The sequence below is a fragment of the Mytilus galloprovincialis genome, chromosome 13, assembly GCF_965363235.1.
Source record: "Mytilus galloprovincialis chromosome 13, xbMytGall1.hap1.1, whole genome shotgun sequence".
In the NCBI taxonomy this organism is placed as follows: domain Eukaryota; kingdom Metazoa; phylum Mollusca; class Bivalvia; order Mytilida; family Mytilidae; genus Mytilus; species Mytilus galloprovincialis.
In genome coordinates this window covers 26,902,896-26,919,328 of record NC_134850.1, presented here as the reverse complement: position 1 = coordinate 26,919,328, position 16,433 = coordinate 26,902,896, and the positions used below count along the sequence as shown (strand labels likewise).

General features: G+C 32.4%; 1 long non-coding RNA gene across 1 annotated transcript; it reads left to right on the top strand.

The window, feature by feature from the left end:
* The first annotated feature begins 14,541 nt into the window (after positions 1-14,541).
* Positions 14,542-16,163, top strand: LOC143057760 (uncharacterized). Its single transcript, XR_012972814.1, has 2 exons — positions 14,542-14,615; positions 16,089-16,163. It is a non-coding gene; the product is annotated as an uncharacterized LOC143057760 (long non-coding RNA).
* The last annotated feature ends 270 nt before the right edge of the window (positions 16,164-16,433 follow it).

Sequence of the window (16,433 nt, the reverse complement as noted above, 5' to 3'; positions counted from 1 at the left end):
AGGAAATTTGACCTATTGATGTTTTCTGATATCAATCATTTTTCTTTCAGGATGTCAATTTGACATTTACGTCTCAAAAACGCCTGGATTGTTTCTTTCCATTGGCTACAAATTGTCATGCATTTTTTCTCCAGCGCTATATAAACAGTTTGCGAAAGTTTTGTTTAGCGATACCGTACCGCTGCGTCTAGGTGAACACTGCAGTGTAAGTAATACTTTTCTTTGAGTAAACCTTTATCTATAATATTGTTTCTCTCTTAATTTAAACCATTTATCTTCATCGGTACTTCTGAAATATTAAAAAATTTAGTAAAATCTATATTATATATTTAAAATTTCAAGGAAAAAATAGAAGAAAATAATTAATCTTTATTATTGTTTTTTTATGCTTTTCTTGAGTAAAACAACAAACTTTATGGTTTACTTGCTTTTGTACAATACTGGTTCTTTTTTTGTTGTTCTCAAGAAAAGTATTGTTTATTTTGGAAATAACAAAAATTTAAATTGAAAATATTCGTTGCTTATCTTAATTTACTCTGTTTTATAAGCCGTATCGAGTTTATGTTTCGTTCTATTTTGGAACACAAATGTTGGTGTAGAAGACTTTTCATTAAATCTTCTCCTGAAATTCATCTAAAAAGAATTTAATTTTCAATTTATTTCTTTAATTTTTAAAGCTCGACCTTAATGTAAAAGAAATCAATTTTGTTTTCATTTCCTTAAAGTAGCGGCAATGGTGTGTTATATTCTGCTAAGTATAGTTAACAATGTTGAAGGATATTTTAAACAATAACAAATCAATAAAAGCACACATGTTGCTATTTATCTAGGGTCACGACAGCGGTTTTGCATTTGGTACTTGGGGAAAAATAATTGTTTGCCTTTTCTAAAAACACCAACAAATATTCTACTTTTTTCAATTAAAGTCTATTACAAAATACTACAAGTTAAACCTTTACATTTCATGTATCATTTTCATCTTATTACAATATTTCACATATGCGATCGCGAGATGAGATATCAAAAATATATATGGATATACCGAATAATTTCAGTGTAGTCAGTGAAACATAAATTAAAATCTCATTTCGAACCAGTGTAATATTTGTTTTAAAGATGGTAGATTTATAAAGGATACTTGAGTAGTTAACCTGTCAACTGGATTACTAATAATAAATCAGTGTGTGCATGGAGCCCCCTTACAAGACGAAAAAGGGAAATAGCTCATTCATGTCTAAATAGTCGTATACAATTTAATGATTCAGTGTTAACCAAAAAAATTTCTTCTCTAAACAAAATCGTGATTCACTCTGAAAAAAATCGAACATCCTTTTCGTAATTATAATTGGTAATAATTGTTGCGCAATCTTTATCAAGTTTCAATATAGCGAAAAGAATTCCAGTTGAATCACCCATTGATAACGGAATAAATAAATATACACAAAAGGAGGTGAGGGATGGGGGATGGGTTCAAGCAGAAGCCTGTTCGATTCAGCACTATTAATGTAATCATTACAAATGTTTTCACATACAAGTGAGAGGTTTAGCTAGCTATAAAACCAAGGTTGCATCAAGAATTTTGTGTTTGAGCTTTTGATTTTAAAATTCGATCACGGACTTTCCGTTTTGAATTTTCCTCGGAGTTCAATATTTTTGATATTTTACTTTTTCTGATTTACAGGAAAATGGTGATTCCGTATGTGATTGTTGTGCTATGTCTTGTGTCGCCATCAACTCAATTCAATGGATTAGGAAATACCAATGTATTTGATGATGCAGAACCCGCCTCTATAATTCAAACTGGAGAAAGTTTTCCCGCTCAGTTTTCTGTAGTCGACAGTAGTCCTGATCTAGGTGCTGTAGACGGAGGAGGTGGTGGATTTGGGGGTCTTCTTATGATGGGACGTAAGTATGATTATAAATATTGCACCCTACTTGCATTGCGTATGAATATTTATTGGGGAAAAAAAGTGCCAATCATTGTTATTTATAATTACTAGTAATCGCAAAAAATCATCTAGTGTAGTACCAATACGTCCGACAACATTTGGATAAACAGTTTTTTGTTTCCCTATGTTGGTTCGAACATTTTCATTTACAATGAATAATTGGCGAAAATATCAAATATATCTGTGCATATTGTTTTTTTGTTTTTTTTTACTTTTGTTAAAGATCATTTTTGAGGTAATAGTAATTTTGCATTTAAAATTCGTAAAAAAGCATACTTTAAACCAACTAGTCTTCGCGCACTATTTATTTCTTGCGACTTTCGTGAGAAGAAAACTACCGCCAATATAAATCGTAGCAAAAATTTAAATTGTTTGTCTTTATTTGTCTAATTACTTCAATAATTATGTGACAAGATTTATAATAGAACAAACTGGATACTCTCAGAAATTGAAAATCAATAACAAAAATAGCTATACAAAAAAGCGTTTTGAAAGTATGCATTTGCTGAAATGATTTACAATTCTTTTTAGCTTAGTAACATATGTAATGACAACGAGATACGTTTAAAAGCTGGTATAAGGTGCTAAGTATGTTTATCAAGTCAGATGTTATCTATAGTCACAGTTAAATTATAAATTTGTTTACAACTTATTTGTCTTCATAGGAACCAGAATTCATGCACAACCTTTCCAAATACAAGACGAGAAAGCGTCTTCTTATGTACCTTTGTGATTTCAGTATACCCTTCTTATTCCGATTTCCGAATTGTAACATAACGTCTGTACATCGTCCCAGTCAATAATTTACACTGGCGCCTGTTCACATTATACCTATATGATTAATGAGGTCATGATTTTTAAACAAACACCCTTTTACGAAAATTATAGAGAAGAACAATTGGCCGTTTCAGAATCTAAAGGACGATGGATAATTGCATTGTTCGTACCCCAAAATGAAAATAACGTCACGACATTGGTTGAATTTCCATTGTTTTGGACGTTTTAAACCAATCACGACGTTTCGGTGTACATTTTTAAAAATATTACCCAGAATGCATTAGATTCTGAAACGGCGAATTATAACCGATATTACAAGGCTTATTGTTAATTTCTGTGTCATTTAGTTTCTTGTGGAGAGTTGTCTCATTAGCAATCATTCCATATCTTTAAATTGGGTTAACGTAAATAACAACAATAGGTCAGGGCATTGACAAAGCTGTTTAACGTAATTGAATTATTTATAAGGGTATATTTTTATTAAATGTTTTTGTAAGTTGAACAACTCCTTATTGATAAAGACAATGATACCCAAGTATTATTTTCATTTTCGTCTCATGATTTAAGGTATAGATTTACTGAAAAATAAAATATTGTTATAACAGCATGATTTTGAAATTTCGAAATTATTATCTGACCACTAGTTTCAGTATTAACCACCAGTGATTTAATCTATAAAATTCTCAGTTGTATAAAACGTACTGTTAAATACACAGAATGTAGAATAAAAATTCTTGAAATTCTTCAACTCGACCATTTTTTTTCTCACAAAAACTTAATGTGGCGTTAAGCCCTTTCCATCCCTTTTCGCGAAGATTTAATTTTGCTATTTTCATTATTACTTTAAGTAGTTTAACATGGAACGATCATAGTTTAACATATTCGCGATGGTTTATATTCGCTTTTTTTCTACTTGCGAAAATAAATTGCTCGCAAAAATAAGATGGTTTACAGTATTGCTCTCCTTGTAGAAAACTTCCCCCTTTATCAACATAGTCGCACAGCCTTGAAAATATGCTTGTGAAAAAAAGTAAATCCTCAAAAATACTAAACTCCGAGGAAAATACAAAAAAGAAATTTCATTATAAAATGGCAAAATCAAAAACTCAAACGTTTTTTAGTATGGAAATTAGTATGGCGTTCATTATCACTGAACTATTATATATTTGTTTAGGGGCCAGCTGAAGGACGCCTCCTGGTGCGGGAATTTCTCGCTACATTGAAGACCTGTTGGTGACCTTCTGCTGTTGTTTTTTTCTATGGTCAGGTTGTTGTGTCTTTGGCACATTCCCCATTTTCATTCTCAATTTTATCAAACACATTAAACGAATGAATAACAACTGTGATATTCCTGACTTAGTACAAGCATTTTCTATGTAGAAAATGGTGGATTGAACCTGGTTTTAAAGCTAGCTAAACCTCTCACTTGAAATGATATGTGTGGTTGCATTATTTGTTAATATACACCGTTTATTAGATAACACTATATTAATAATCGCAATGAATTTTAGATACTTCCAGTTTGTTATTTGACTCTACAAAATTTCTCTGTGGTTCTGCTCAGAGTTTACGTACATCTATCTTTTATAGATGATCGCAACTTTTGTTTTGGACTTTTTGTGAGCTTGTTTAATCCATGTAGGGACTTTATGTCAGATATTCCGATATTTCATTTCAATCCATGTAGTACCAATGAAAAATGTACTTGCTTATCTCCCTCCGGTTTTTCATAATTTTATTACTTATAATTAAAAACGCCATTTTGAAAAACTTTGTTATTCATTTTTTTAATTTTTTTTTAATAGAAACAAGGTGCCAATATTAAATGTATAAAAATATAAAGAGAATCATTTTCAGCTAAATTTTCAATTGATCATATTACTTTTATCTTTCTTTTAGTTACATTATTTACAAACTATTAATTTATAACAGTCTGTTAAAACGCTTGTTATTTTGAGATGCAAACATTCTTTAATGATCCTAAACTTAATTCAACTCGAGCCAATATTTAATCAACTCTACAATAAACAATTGACAAGCTTAATACTAAAAACATATTTTATACCACACTGACACCTAGTTCAGTCACCAACTCTTTAAGTTTTCTCTGACTTCGTTTCTTCTCCCTTATTCCTAGGGTCCGTTATCCCTGACAGAACCCCTACCCTACCCAAAATGAATTACGGAGGACATATGATTAGAGCCAATGAAATTGATTAAATAGTAAATGTATTCAAGCATTTTATTGTCAAATAAACCAGTTATTTAAATCTTTAAAATGAACATAATCATATTGTAAAAACGATATGATTACGGGCCGGTTCTCTCACAACACTTGTTGTCAGAGCCAAACAGAACAAAGAAAAGTGAATGTCTGATTACTGTAAATTTTTCTTCGGGATACAATATTCATTGGAATTTGTTCCACAATATTTTCAGTTAATTAGTTTTAACTTGATCAATCTTCCCCTTACTTGTGACAGTGGTAAGTTTAAAAAAAATGTTCAACAGAACAGGTGAATTAGACTTATTAACGTCTTCTCCACTCGTGATTGTGGTGTAAATGAGCAGCGAAAGATACCAAACGCTAACCTTAACTTAATTTAGGATTAATCTTTTCACTTCTTCTTCTTTCTGTCACGGTTTCCTGTGGTAAGGAGCCAATTACTTGATTAACACGAATATAGTTTTTGTATTGTTTTTTTTTTATTTCAGTTGTTCCATTACTCCTCTTGGCGGCACTTGGAGGAGGTGCTGGACTGACAGCTGCTACTACAGCTACTCCAGCCGCTGCTGCTGCCGCTGCTGCTGCCGCTGCCAGTGGATGTCCAGTTTGTACAACTCCAGTACAGGCAACATGTCCTACAACCGCAGGTAGGTAACATTTATTTATATCATAGACAATAGTGGATTTCTTGGATCTGTTAGGTACTGGACTCACAGGTGATGCTGCAGGTACTCCGGTGGCTGCTGCTGTCACCAGGGCATGTCCAGCTTTTACCACGCAAGTACAGGCAACATGTCCTACAACGGCAGGTAGGTAACATTTATTTATATCATAGACAATTGAGGACTGTTGGAATACAATGATTCATCATAAGTTATTTTAGAAAATAGCAAACAAATCAAGGTGAATCTTTCTTATACTGTTGTAAAATGTTGACGTTTCCATGCATACAGAATAATTTGGTGCAACAGAATAAGGAACATCCGTCGAAAATGTGTAAAATATGCAATAAATTAAAGATTACACAAAGAGGATGTACAAAATACGGAAATCATCATAGACCTGAAAAAAATGATAATAAAATCATTTTTATGAGAATGTATCAGCCTACACGTTATCTTATTAAGATTAAGAAAAATGCACTAAGATTCAAAGAAAACAGAAAATTAGGATATTCCATCCACACCCTCCTCTGTAACTTTTTACCAATAAAAACACTCAAAAGAAGATTTTGAAGTAGAAATACTTTTAATGTAAATTACAAAGCTATTCATGGTAATAAGAGAGTGATCTACCTTTTTGGTATTTTTTAAATTTCTGGGCCATATTTTTGTGCATATTTGTATAAATTAAATCAATGTTTTGTTTTATTTTGACATACATATGCTTTACCATGTTATATTTTGAATAGCTAATTGTTTCATTATGAAAGAAAATTGTTGATAAACTTATTACAAAAATAATGATATTATTTAAAAAAAATAGGAAGGAAACAAAATTACAGAGAAACTTTTCAGAATCACACTTAGATTTAGTTGGATTTGTGTTGCTCAGTCTTTAGTTTTCGATGTGGGTTTTTTTTTATGCCCCACCTACGATAGTAGAGGGGCATTATGTTTTCTGGTCTGTGGCTCCGTCCGTCTGTTCGTCCGTTCGTCCGTTCGTCCGTTCAGGTTAAAGTTTTTGGTCAATGTAGTTTTCGATGAAGCTGAAGTCCAATCAACTTGAAACTTAGTACACTTGTTGCTTATGATATGATCTTTTTAATTGTAAAGCCAAATTAGACTTTTGATCCAAATTTCACGGTCCACTGAACATAGAAAATGAAAGTGGGAGTTTCAGGTTAAAGTTTTTGGTCAAGGTAGTTTTTGATGAAGCTGAAGTCAAATCAACTTGAAACTTAGTACACTTGTTGCTTATGATATGATCTTTCTAATTTTATATAAAACATTAGTTTCTTGAAATGTTACTTTTGTAGTCTAATCTAGTTGCCGTATCTTGATTTCTACTGTGTGACTTCCCATGAGATTGTCCAACGATGTAGTAAATTTGTTAAGTACCAGACTTGACATCAAATATTAACATAAAATAGTCATAAATGATACAGCTTTTCTCTTAAATTGTGTGCATTCAAATGAACAGTTTAATCAATTTTGCTAAACCACACGATGGTTAAATCTGTACCGTGTAACCCCCAACCCCTCTCCCGAACATTGCAAACAGGACAGTCTCAACTGAATCATTAGAAGAAGAAACAGATTATAACGCTTAACCCAGATTACTACAACATCTATATTATATATCAAGTGCTTTAAAGCTTTTATGATTACAATTACGGGTCTCTTTTTATTATGTTTAATGTTCAATTTGATTTTCCAAGTGTAACAACATTCCTGTATTTGTTTTTTTAATCAAAACATTGCTTTATTCAGCACAATGCAGCCCTAGAGCAGCATGTCCAGCAGGTTTTGCGGTTGTTGTAAATGGTAATCCAAATAAATGCTACAGAGTATTAGGAATTGACGCTATAAATTATGGTGCTGCAAGTGTAAGTACAATGAAACTTGTTTAAACCGAACCTCTCCGGGACTGAAGGTTTTGTTCGGTTTTGGCCGATGTTCGGTTTTATCAGGTTCGGTACGTATGCAATTTGATATGACGGTGCTTAAGAACATATTTAGTTTAGACAGGTTTTCGTTTATGCAGGATTCGGTTTAATTTAGACGCTACCGTGTTTTACCCCCAAATTGAAGAAAGCAAGTGCTACCATTGGTTAAGAATAATGTATTCGGTATGGGCGTGACTTTAATCTACCGATAGATAACGGAACATTGTTAATACAAATGTTAGCTTAATTTGCCATGGGTGGAGAGGAGGGAAGTGGATCGTAACCCCATGGCTAGCGAAGATGGTATGGCTTATGTGATTTCGAAGATTAAATAATATCCTCCTTAATCGCATGCAATTTGATATGACGGTGCTTAAGAACATTTTTGGTAAAGACAGGTTTTCGGTTTATGCAGGATTCGGTTTAGTCAGGTTTCACTGTATGTTATTTCTCTAACGATACAAAACTTAATTAAACTCAAACATGTCACTGACTCTTTAGTATGATGATAAAGTAAAAGAATTCCCAAACAGTTCAGAAAATAACAGCCAGCTCCTTTTCAATATTTTGAATTTTTGATTCATACAATAACAACTACTAATTACAAAGTCCTAAAACATGTAAGTCCACATATAACGGACATTACGATATTTTAAACGTTGTATTTTGTGGGGTTTTATCACACTGATTCTTTTTACCCTTTGAGAACGAGTTTTATCAAATTACAGCCCACTAGGTTCATGAATCGAATGTAGATGTTTACCCCTTATGATCCATTGTTTATTACCTAGATTATAATCTTAAAAAAATTACGACTTCGAGATTTGAACTCTCAATCTCTGTTTGTCAATTTTTCATCTTACCGCTGCTTAATCGCACCCCATTCTGACTCCTAACTCTAAAAATTAATATAATGCCAAGAAAAAAATGTCGTGAAAGTGCGACAAAATATTAATCAGCCAATTCTTGCGTAGTAAAACAAAATATTCAGAATGAAAATATACCACTTCCTGCGTTTTTGTTATATAATGCAAAATATTATTCTATTTAGAGTCGACATGAGCATTTGACTACATTTAACTTGCTTCAAATATCTTATAAAGAAACTATGCGTTATACAAAAATTTATGAGTGTTACCATCCCTAAACATACAACTATATTTAGTTGCAATATAAATGTTTTCAATCAACTAATAGAAGTTCCTGTGAAAGTTTCTTGCACAAATGCATGAATGTCAACGTAGATTTTCGTTTCCTGCTTTACCTAGTGTGTAGATTCTAGAAGCTACCGTGTTTTACCTCCAAATTGAAGAGTGCAAATGCTACCATTGGTCAAGAATAATGCATCCGAAGATGGTATGGCTTATGTGATTTCGAAGATTAAATAATTTTAATAACAAATTTGACAAAGAATGACAAACTATGTTTTGAAATTATATCTGTAACTAAACAAAATAATATTGAATATCTTATTTTCAGGTTGCGTGTGCCACTGTGGGAGGATCACTATTTGAGCCTGGAACGACAGCAGAATTGAACGCAGTACGGGCAACTATACCCGCCGGTAAGTTTATCTAAAATATATTTTAAGTTTTCATATTTGTCTAATATGTTATGATACTTTAATACGTCAGTTGGAAAATCAGTGACTATCAAAAAAATATAAGGTCAATCGTTTGTCGCGTTTGCTTACTTAGAGTATTCTTCCTTAACATCGTTATGTAAAAATGCTGATAGATGAGTTACGGTTATTGAACAGCGCTCAAAATTTTTTTTTTTTCACATTGTTTTGACAAAACGATGGTGGCAATTCTAGAACTGATGTGCTTTTCTACATAATATTTTAGCTTTGATGCTTCATTCCTCCTTTATCTTGACTTTTGACCGCCTGAATTTTATTAGTTGTATAACTTTAACACATGTTTACTCCTAGATTTTCTCTTTTTAGTTTTAATCTACATACTTTCCCTTGTAATAAATAACGGTTAATCAATGAAAATGTAAATACTTAGAAATTTTGTTCTAGTGGATTTGCCCCGATTTCTTAATGGCATAGTACCTACCTTTCCATTGACTATCTAAATAAGCACATATTAAAAAATCGAATAAACTTATAATTTGTTTTTGATATATTTCCCAATATTTTTTGTATTATTCAAGAGAAATTTTCAACAAGGGTTCTTCAATGACCAAATGGCCTTAATGATGTACTAAGGTGAAATTAAATAAATCAAGCATTTAAAATTGATACCATAAGCCGGAAGAGCATAAGTTAAGGATAAAAATAAGCTAACATTATTGATAGGTCATGGAGCTCCTTTTCGACATTTCGTTGATTTGATCTTCTTAAGACTACTGTATCAAGTTCAATGCGATCTCAGCACTTTAAAGGTCACTGTTGTCACTGGTATCCAGTCTATATGAAGACAACATTGCGACACATCTATCGGCATCGCACAGTCTTCTAGGTCATGAAATAAGAGGGAAAAAATCTTGAAATTATGCTTTTTGCACCTGATGACAAACTTTGGGGCAAATAAAAGCCCATCCACATCTCCTCCTCACTCAGCCAGGCTACCACGTGATTCTCTATCTTAGTATTATTGAAATCAATATGGATCAGCAGCAGGGTAACGGTCATTTGCGTTTAATTTGCAAATAAACGAAAATTATACATTTTCTGAAAACAATTCAGCATTATAAGAACTATAAGGAACAATACACGTTATAATTATCCATGGCATCGATTTTGTATAATGATAATTTTATTTTAACAAATGTAATCTTTCAAACCAAAGATAATCAAACCATTGTTTTATGAACAAGTTTTATCCATTTCGAAATGATGAAATATTCTTTACAATTTATTTCATCGCCCGCTTATCTGCGCACGATGATGTCCTTTTAACCCTCTCTACAAAGATATATGTCGAAATGCGAATGAATTTTTCTAAAACCTATGTTATTTTCTTTTTTTATTTTATTTCAACAGCGACTCCTGCTGCACAATATTACATTGGATTTACCGACATTGGTGCCCCTCTCTACAAAGATATATGTCAAAATGCGAATGAATTTTTCTAAAACCTATGTTATTTTCTTTTTTGATTTTTTTAAGAGCGACTCCTGCTGCACAATATTACATTGGGTTTACCGATATTGGCGCCCCTCTCTACAAAGATATATGTCAAAATGCGAATGACTTTTTCTAAAACCTATGTTATTATTTTTTTTGATTTTTTTTAACAGCGAATGCTGCTGCCGCTCATTACATTGGATTTACCGACATTGGCGCTCAAGCTCTCGACCCAACAGGGATCCACACCGGTTCCGGGCTTCCAGCTAATGGAGTAATTCCGCCTTGTAAGTTCCAATAACTGCTACAAATAGATATAGGAAGATGTGGTATGTGTGCCAATGAGACAACTCTCCATCCAAAACATAATTTATAAAAGTAAACCATTATAGATCAATGTACTGCCTTCAACACGGAGCCTTGGCTCACACCGAACAACAAGCTATAAAGGGCCCCAAAATTACTAGTGTAAAACCATTCAAACGGAAAAATCAACGGTCTAATCTATAAAAAAAAACGAGAAACGAGAAACACGTATAACATGTATAAATTACAAAAACAAACGACAACTACTGTACATCAAATTCCTGACTTAGGACAGGTGCAAATAAACTTACTTCTCTATATTCATTAATCTATTCCGGTGGTAGAAAAGCCTTAGTGTTTCAAACATTCAAAGTTTTGTTTACAGTTAATTTATTATTATGAACATATCAACATGATCAATGATAACTCAAGTCAACACAGAAGTGCTGACTACTGGGCTGGTGATACCCTAGGGGAAATAAATCTCCACCAGCAGTGGCATCGACCCAGTGGTTGTAAATAAACTCATCATAGATACCAGGAATAAAATTTTATATTTACGCCAGATGCGCGTTTCGTCTACAAAAGACTCATCAGTGACGCTCGAATCAAAAAATGTTTAAGGCTAAACATTTGCATATCTAAAGATTCTCGATTAAAAGTACTGGCCCGAAAAAGTTAAGTTCACAGAGCATGCACATAAATATTCGTCACTTGTTTTCAGGTCATTTCTTTGATCAAACCTCTTATATTTCTAAAAAGAAGAGTATCAAATTGGTTTTTTTTTGTTTTTTTACAATTAACTTTGCAGTACTAAATGCAGAACTGTCATAGGTTTATTAAATAAAATATCAGTGTTGAGCATCTATCAGCTCCTGTTTTTTTTTTTTTTTTTTTTAAATTTCAACCATAATTAACTGAAGATATTTAACTATCATAGAAAGATACAGCAAAATATCAAGGGGACGAATTCTTATATTCATGAACTGCACGTGGCGAAAACTTAAAAGTGTCGTTTCGAAGAGTAAATAATGCTTTACCAATGAATGTATTTTCAAATTAATGAATATTTGCAAGACGGTTTAAATTCACTCGGTAATGATGAGTTGTAATATGCTTTCAATTCATCTGCATTTGGTCACGTCTTGTGGCTTGTAACTTTATTTTATATTTGTTTTTAAGAAATAAGATTTGATTGTCAAGAAGAACAAATCTATCAATAGAATAAGTGTGCGAAAATGCAGTTATTTGCATATAACTTGAAAAATACTTGCATCGGAATTAAACATATTTATTTAAAAACCAGTTGTTGGCATGACACAGGTTATGTTCTTCTCATATCTTCAAATTCTGACATCTTTTGAACTGAGTTTTACTGTGCGTATTGTTGTGCGTTTTTTTTCTACATTGGCTAGGGGTAAAGGGGAGGGTTAAGATCTCGAAAACATGTTTAACCCCGCCACAATTTTGCGCATGTCCCAAGTCAGGAGTGTCTGGCCTTTTTTAGTCTTGTATAATTTTTAATCTAAGTTTCTTGTGTATAATTCGGAGTTTAGTATATATTTGTTTAGGGGGCAGCTGAAGGACGCCTCCGGGTGCGGGAGTTTCTCGCTTCATTGAAGACCCATTGGTTGCCTTCGGCTGTTGTCTGCTCTATGGTCGGGTTGTTGTCGCTTTGACACATTCCCAATTTCCATTCTCAATTTTATTCTTGAATTTTAAAGATAAACATGCAAACATATCTTATATTAATGTTATTTAGAATTGAGTTCTGGTCACTACTACCTTTTATTGTTTGAAACCTTCAAGGTTTTTTTGGAAGAAAATACATTTTTTGTTTATTTAGGATTTGGTAAAAACAAACAAATGATTTTTTTTTTATGAATTGAACCCGAAAAGTTCACACCCTTGCGCACAATTCCGAGTTCGAGAGCAAAAGTGACCAAAAGTAGTGAATCTATACATATTTTCCGTGAGTGTTTAGAATACATCTATTCGACTGCCTTTTCTAAATGCATTATCGATTAAACGATTTATTTCCCAGAACCGAGGTCTGCAGACTATTCTAAAAAAAAATAATGTTTTGCCCTTATTATTTGACAGTATTTTTATCATGAATTTGTGGACAGAGACGATGTTTTCTGTGTAGCAGTATAGTCGTGCAGTCGTAATTTTACCGATTTTGTGTTATAACGATTGTGACATGTTGACTTAGTGGGAATTTGCATACCGGATGCTGCCTGTGAAGAAGAAGACGCTTACCCCCATTTTTGAAATTTTTAATTATTATGTCTGTTTGTTTTGTTCACACATCGTTGTCAATAATATGGAATTCGATGCGACTGTCATACAAATGAGAGGTTGACATGAATATCAGTTATATGGTAATTTTTATAAATTTCCAGTTTACAAAACTTTGATTTTTTTCGAAAACTAATGATTTTCTTGTCCCAGGCAAAGATTAACTTTGCCGAATTTGGCACAACGTCTTGGAATTTCGGGTCCTCATTGCTCTTCACATTTGTACTTGTTAGGCTTCATAACTATTTTGATCTGAGCGTCACTGATGAGTCTTATGAAAACGAAACGCACGTCTGACGTATTAAACTATAATCCTGGTACCTTTGATATTTATTTACACCACTGGGTCGATGCCACTGCTGGTGGACGTTTCGTCCCTGAGGGTATCACCAGCCCAGTAGTCAGCACTTTGGTGTTGACATACATATCAATTATATGGTAAGGATTTTCTTATCCCAGGCATATATTACCTTAGCCGTTTTTGGCACAACGTTTTGGAATTTTGGGTCGTCAATGTTCTTCACATTTGTACTTATTTGGCATTATAACTATTTTGATCTGAACGTCACTGATGAGTCTTATGTAGACGAAACGCGCGTCTGGCGTATTAAACTATAATCTTGGTACTTTTGATGACTATTAGCTATCTATTAAACCAGATTTAATCCACCGCTTTCTTCTTAACAAAATGACTTTACTAAGTCAGGAATATGACAGTTGTTATCCATTCGTTCGATGTGTTAGAGCTTTTGATTTTGCACTTTGATTTCGAACTTTCCGTTTTGAATTTTCCTCTGAGTTAAGTATTTTTCTGATTTCACTTTTTACTCTGTCACAGCACCCGGTCCGGATCCTTGTAAAGTTCATACAGTACCATCATATTTTGTTTGTGTTAAATTCATTCATTCTTCTAATTGATTTTTGTTACTTATAGGATATAAAATTGAATATTACAGTTTTGGCTTTTTTGTGATTTGGGTTTTTACCCTGTCACAGCACCCGGTCAGATTCATTATGATATTCATACCGTACCAACATGTTTTGTTTATGGTTATTCATTATGATATTCATACCGTACCAACATGTTTTGTTTATGGTTATTCATTATGAAGTTCATACCGTACCAACATGTTTTGTTTATGGTTATTCATTATATTTAATCATTGGTGAACTACTCTCGCTTAAGATCTTTTGATAAAATAATGAATTTTAAAAGGTATTTGTTTTGCCTTTTTTTGTTACTTATATAATATAATATTGAATATTACAGTTGCCGCTGCTGCAGCGGATTGTGTAACAGTTGTACAAACCGGACCTTATACAGCCTCAACTTGTTTGACACCTGGAAGGCCACTCTGTGAAGCAAGATTGGTGAGTGAGACATCAGTATATACTTGTATACAACAGGGACGAGAAAGTTCGCCCATCTTACTTCAATTGCATATGCAAGTTCGTTATATAATTACAAGTTATATAATTGTTGTTTTCAAAGATTGTTTGACATATGTTGTAACGATTTCTATTTAAATCTAAACGCTAGCAAATATAGTTGGAGCTAGGGACAATATTCTTTAAATTATCATTATCTTTGCGTCAACAAATAACAAATATTGTTTTGAAAGGACTATTCTACTTTGCATTGACACGAGTGATCAAAATGCTTTAGACACCATACTGTACACAAAGTTGTCTATTTACAGTTTCTTATATGATGAGAGATTGCTAAAACAACGGTTTATACAATCTCACTTAATTATTTTTTTCAAGAAAGACGGTCAAGCTTAATAAAAAAAAAGTTCACTTATATTTTAAACAATGTGTAATTTATTACTTTTCAAGTACATAGAATAAGAATTACCTTGTCGTCAATCATCTCTGATATGATATCATTATATGTTTACATATTAAAATATACAGTTATTTTTTGTATGATCAAAAACAGCTAATGGTCTATGTCACAAATGTTTGTAAAAATTGAAAAACACACTTTTCTAATTCTAACTGAAAAAGTCAAGAAACAATCATTCATTAAACTGTTATGAATAAAAATAAAAAAAAATAAAAAATAGTTTTTCATTTTTATAAAATGTTGAGACGATCTTTGATGATGGATAAGAAACCAGTTACACACATTGTGCATTAATTCACAGCAAAATGACTTGGGTGTGAAGGTAAAGGTAATATCTTTCTTAGGTTAAGTATACTACCTTCCTTTCGAAATAGTCTAGTCCTATAGACAGACAGCTTGGTTATCTGTCTTACTAGTCTACTCTTAAAGGAGGGTAGTATACGTCACCTGATAATGCCTTCACGGTTCAGCTAGCAAGTAGCTAACTAAAGATATCACCTTTATTTACACACTCTAGACATTTTGCTGTAACTGTAATGTAAGATTCCTTTTTATGGATGTTTGAAATTTTGAGAGACCAATGAGATCTGTTTTTATAGCTATTCTATATCGATCAGTAGAACAAGGTATTGCCTTAAAAATAAAAACTATTGCGATGTTTAGTTAATGCGGAAACACGTCTTAATGAGTAGGGCAATAATTATAACTCGTATCGCGATATCTGATACATAGACATGCTTTCATCGCTTCCTAACGTTGTAATAATTCAAATGTTATTTTGTTTTCTATCATTAAAAAATCACAATAATCAATACTCGCAATATATATTATGAATTGACAGTATAATTTGAACCACTAAAGTTTATACTTTCTTTGTATGATACAACTCGTCAGACTATGCCAAATATAGAAACAAAGAAAGAAAAGATGGAGACGTTATTTATAACATTATACCGGATTTGTTTTATATTTTAATCTTTATTTTATATTTGCAGGATAAGGTCAACTGTGTGTGTCCGTCGTAATCCACCAGGGAAATAATATTTATTCAATAAATCATCTTGTACATATTTTCTATTTTCTTTAAACATCTCAATGTTTTACCATCGTTACACTATTTTTGTGTCTGAGGTATAAAGTCTTTCGTCGAAATAAGTATGATTTTGAATCAGTAGGCAGCATTCCCGCCAATTTTGATGTTTAAAAAAAATAAAAATAAATAAATATTACAATGTCATCTGCATTCTACAAATATCACCGAACATAAATTGTTGAAAACAATAGACACCAAAGACAGTTTGTTGCGTCTTCATTAACTAGCGCCTTCAACAATGCTAATT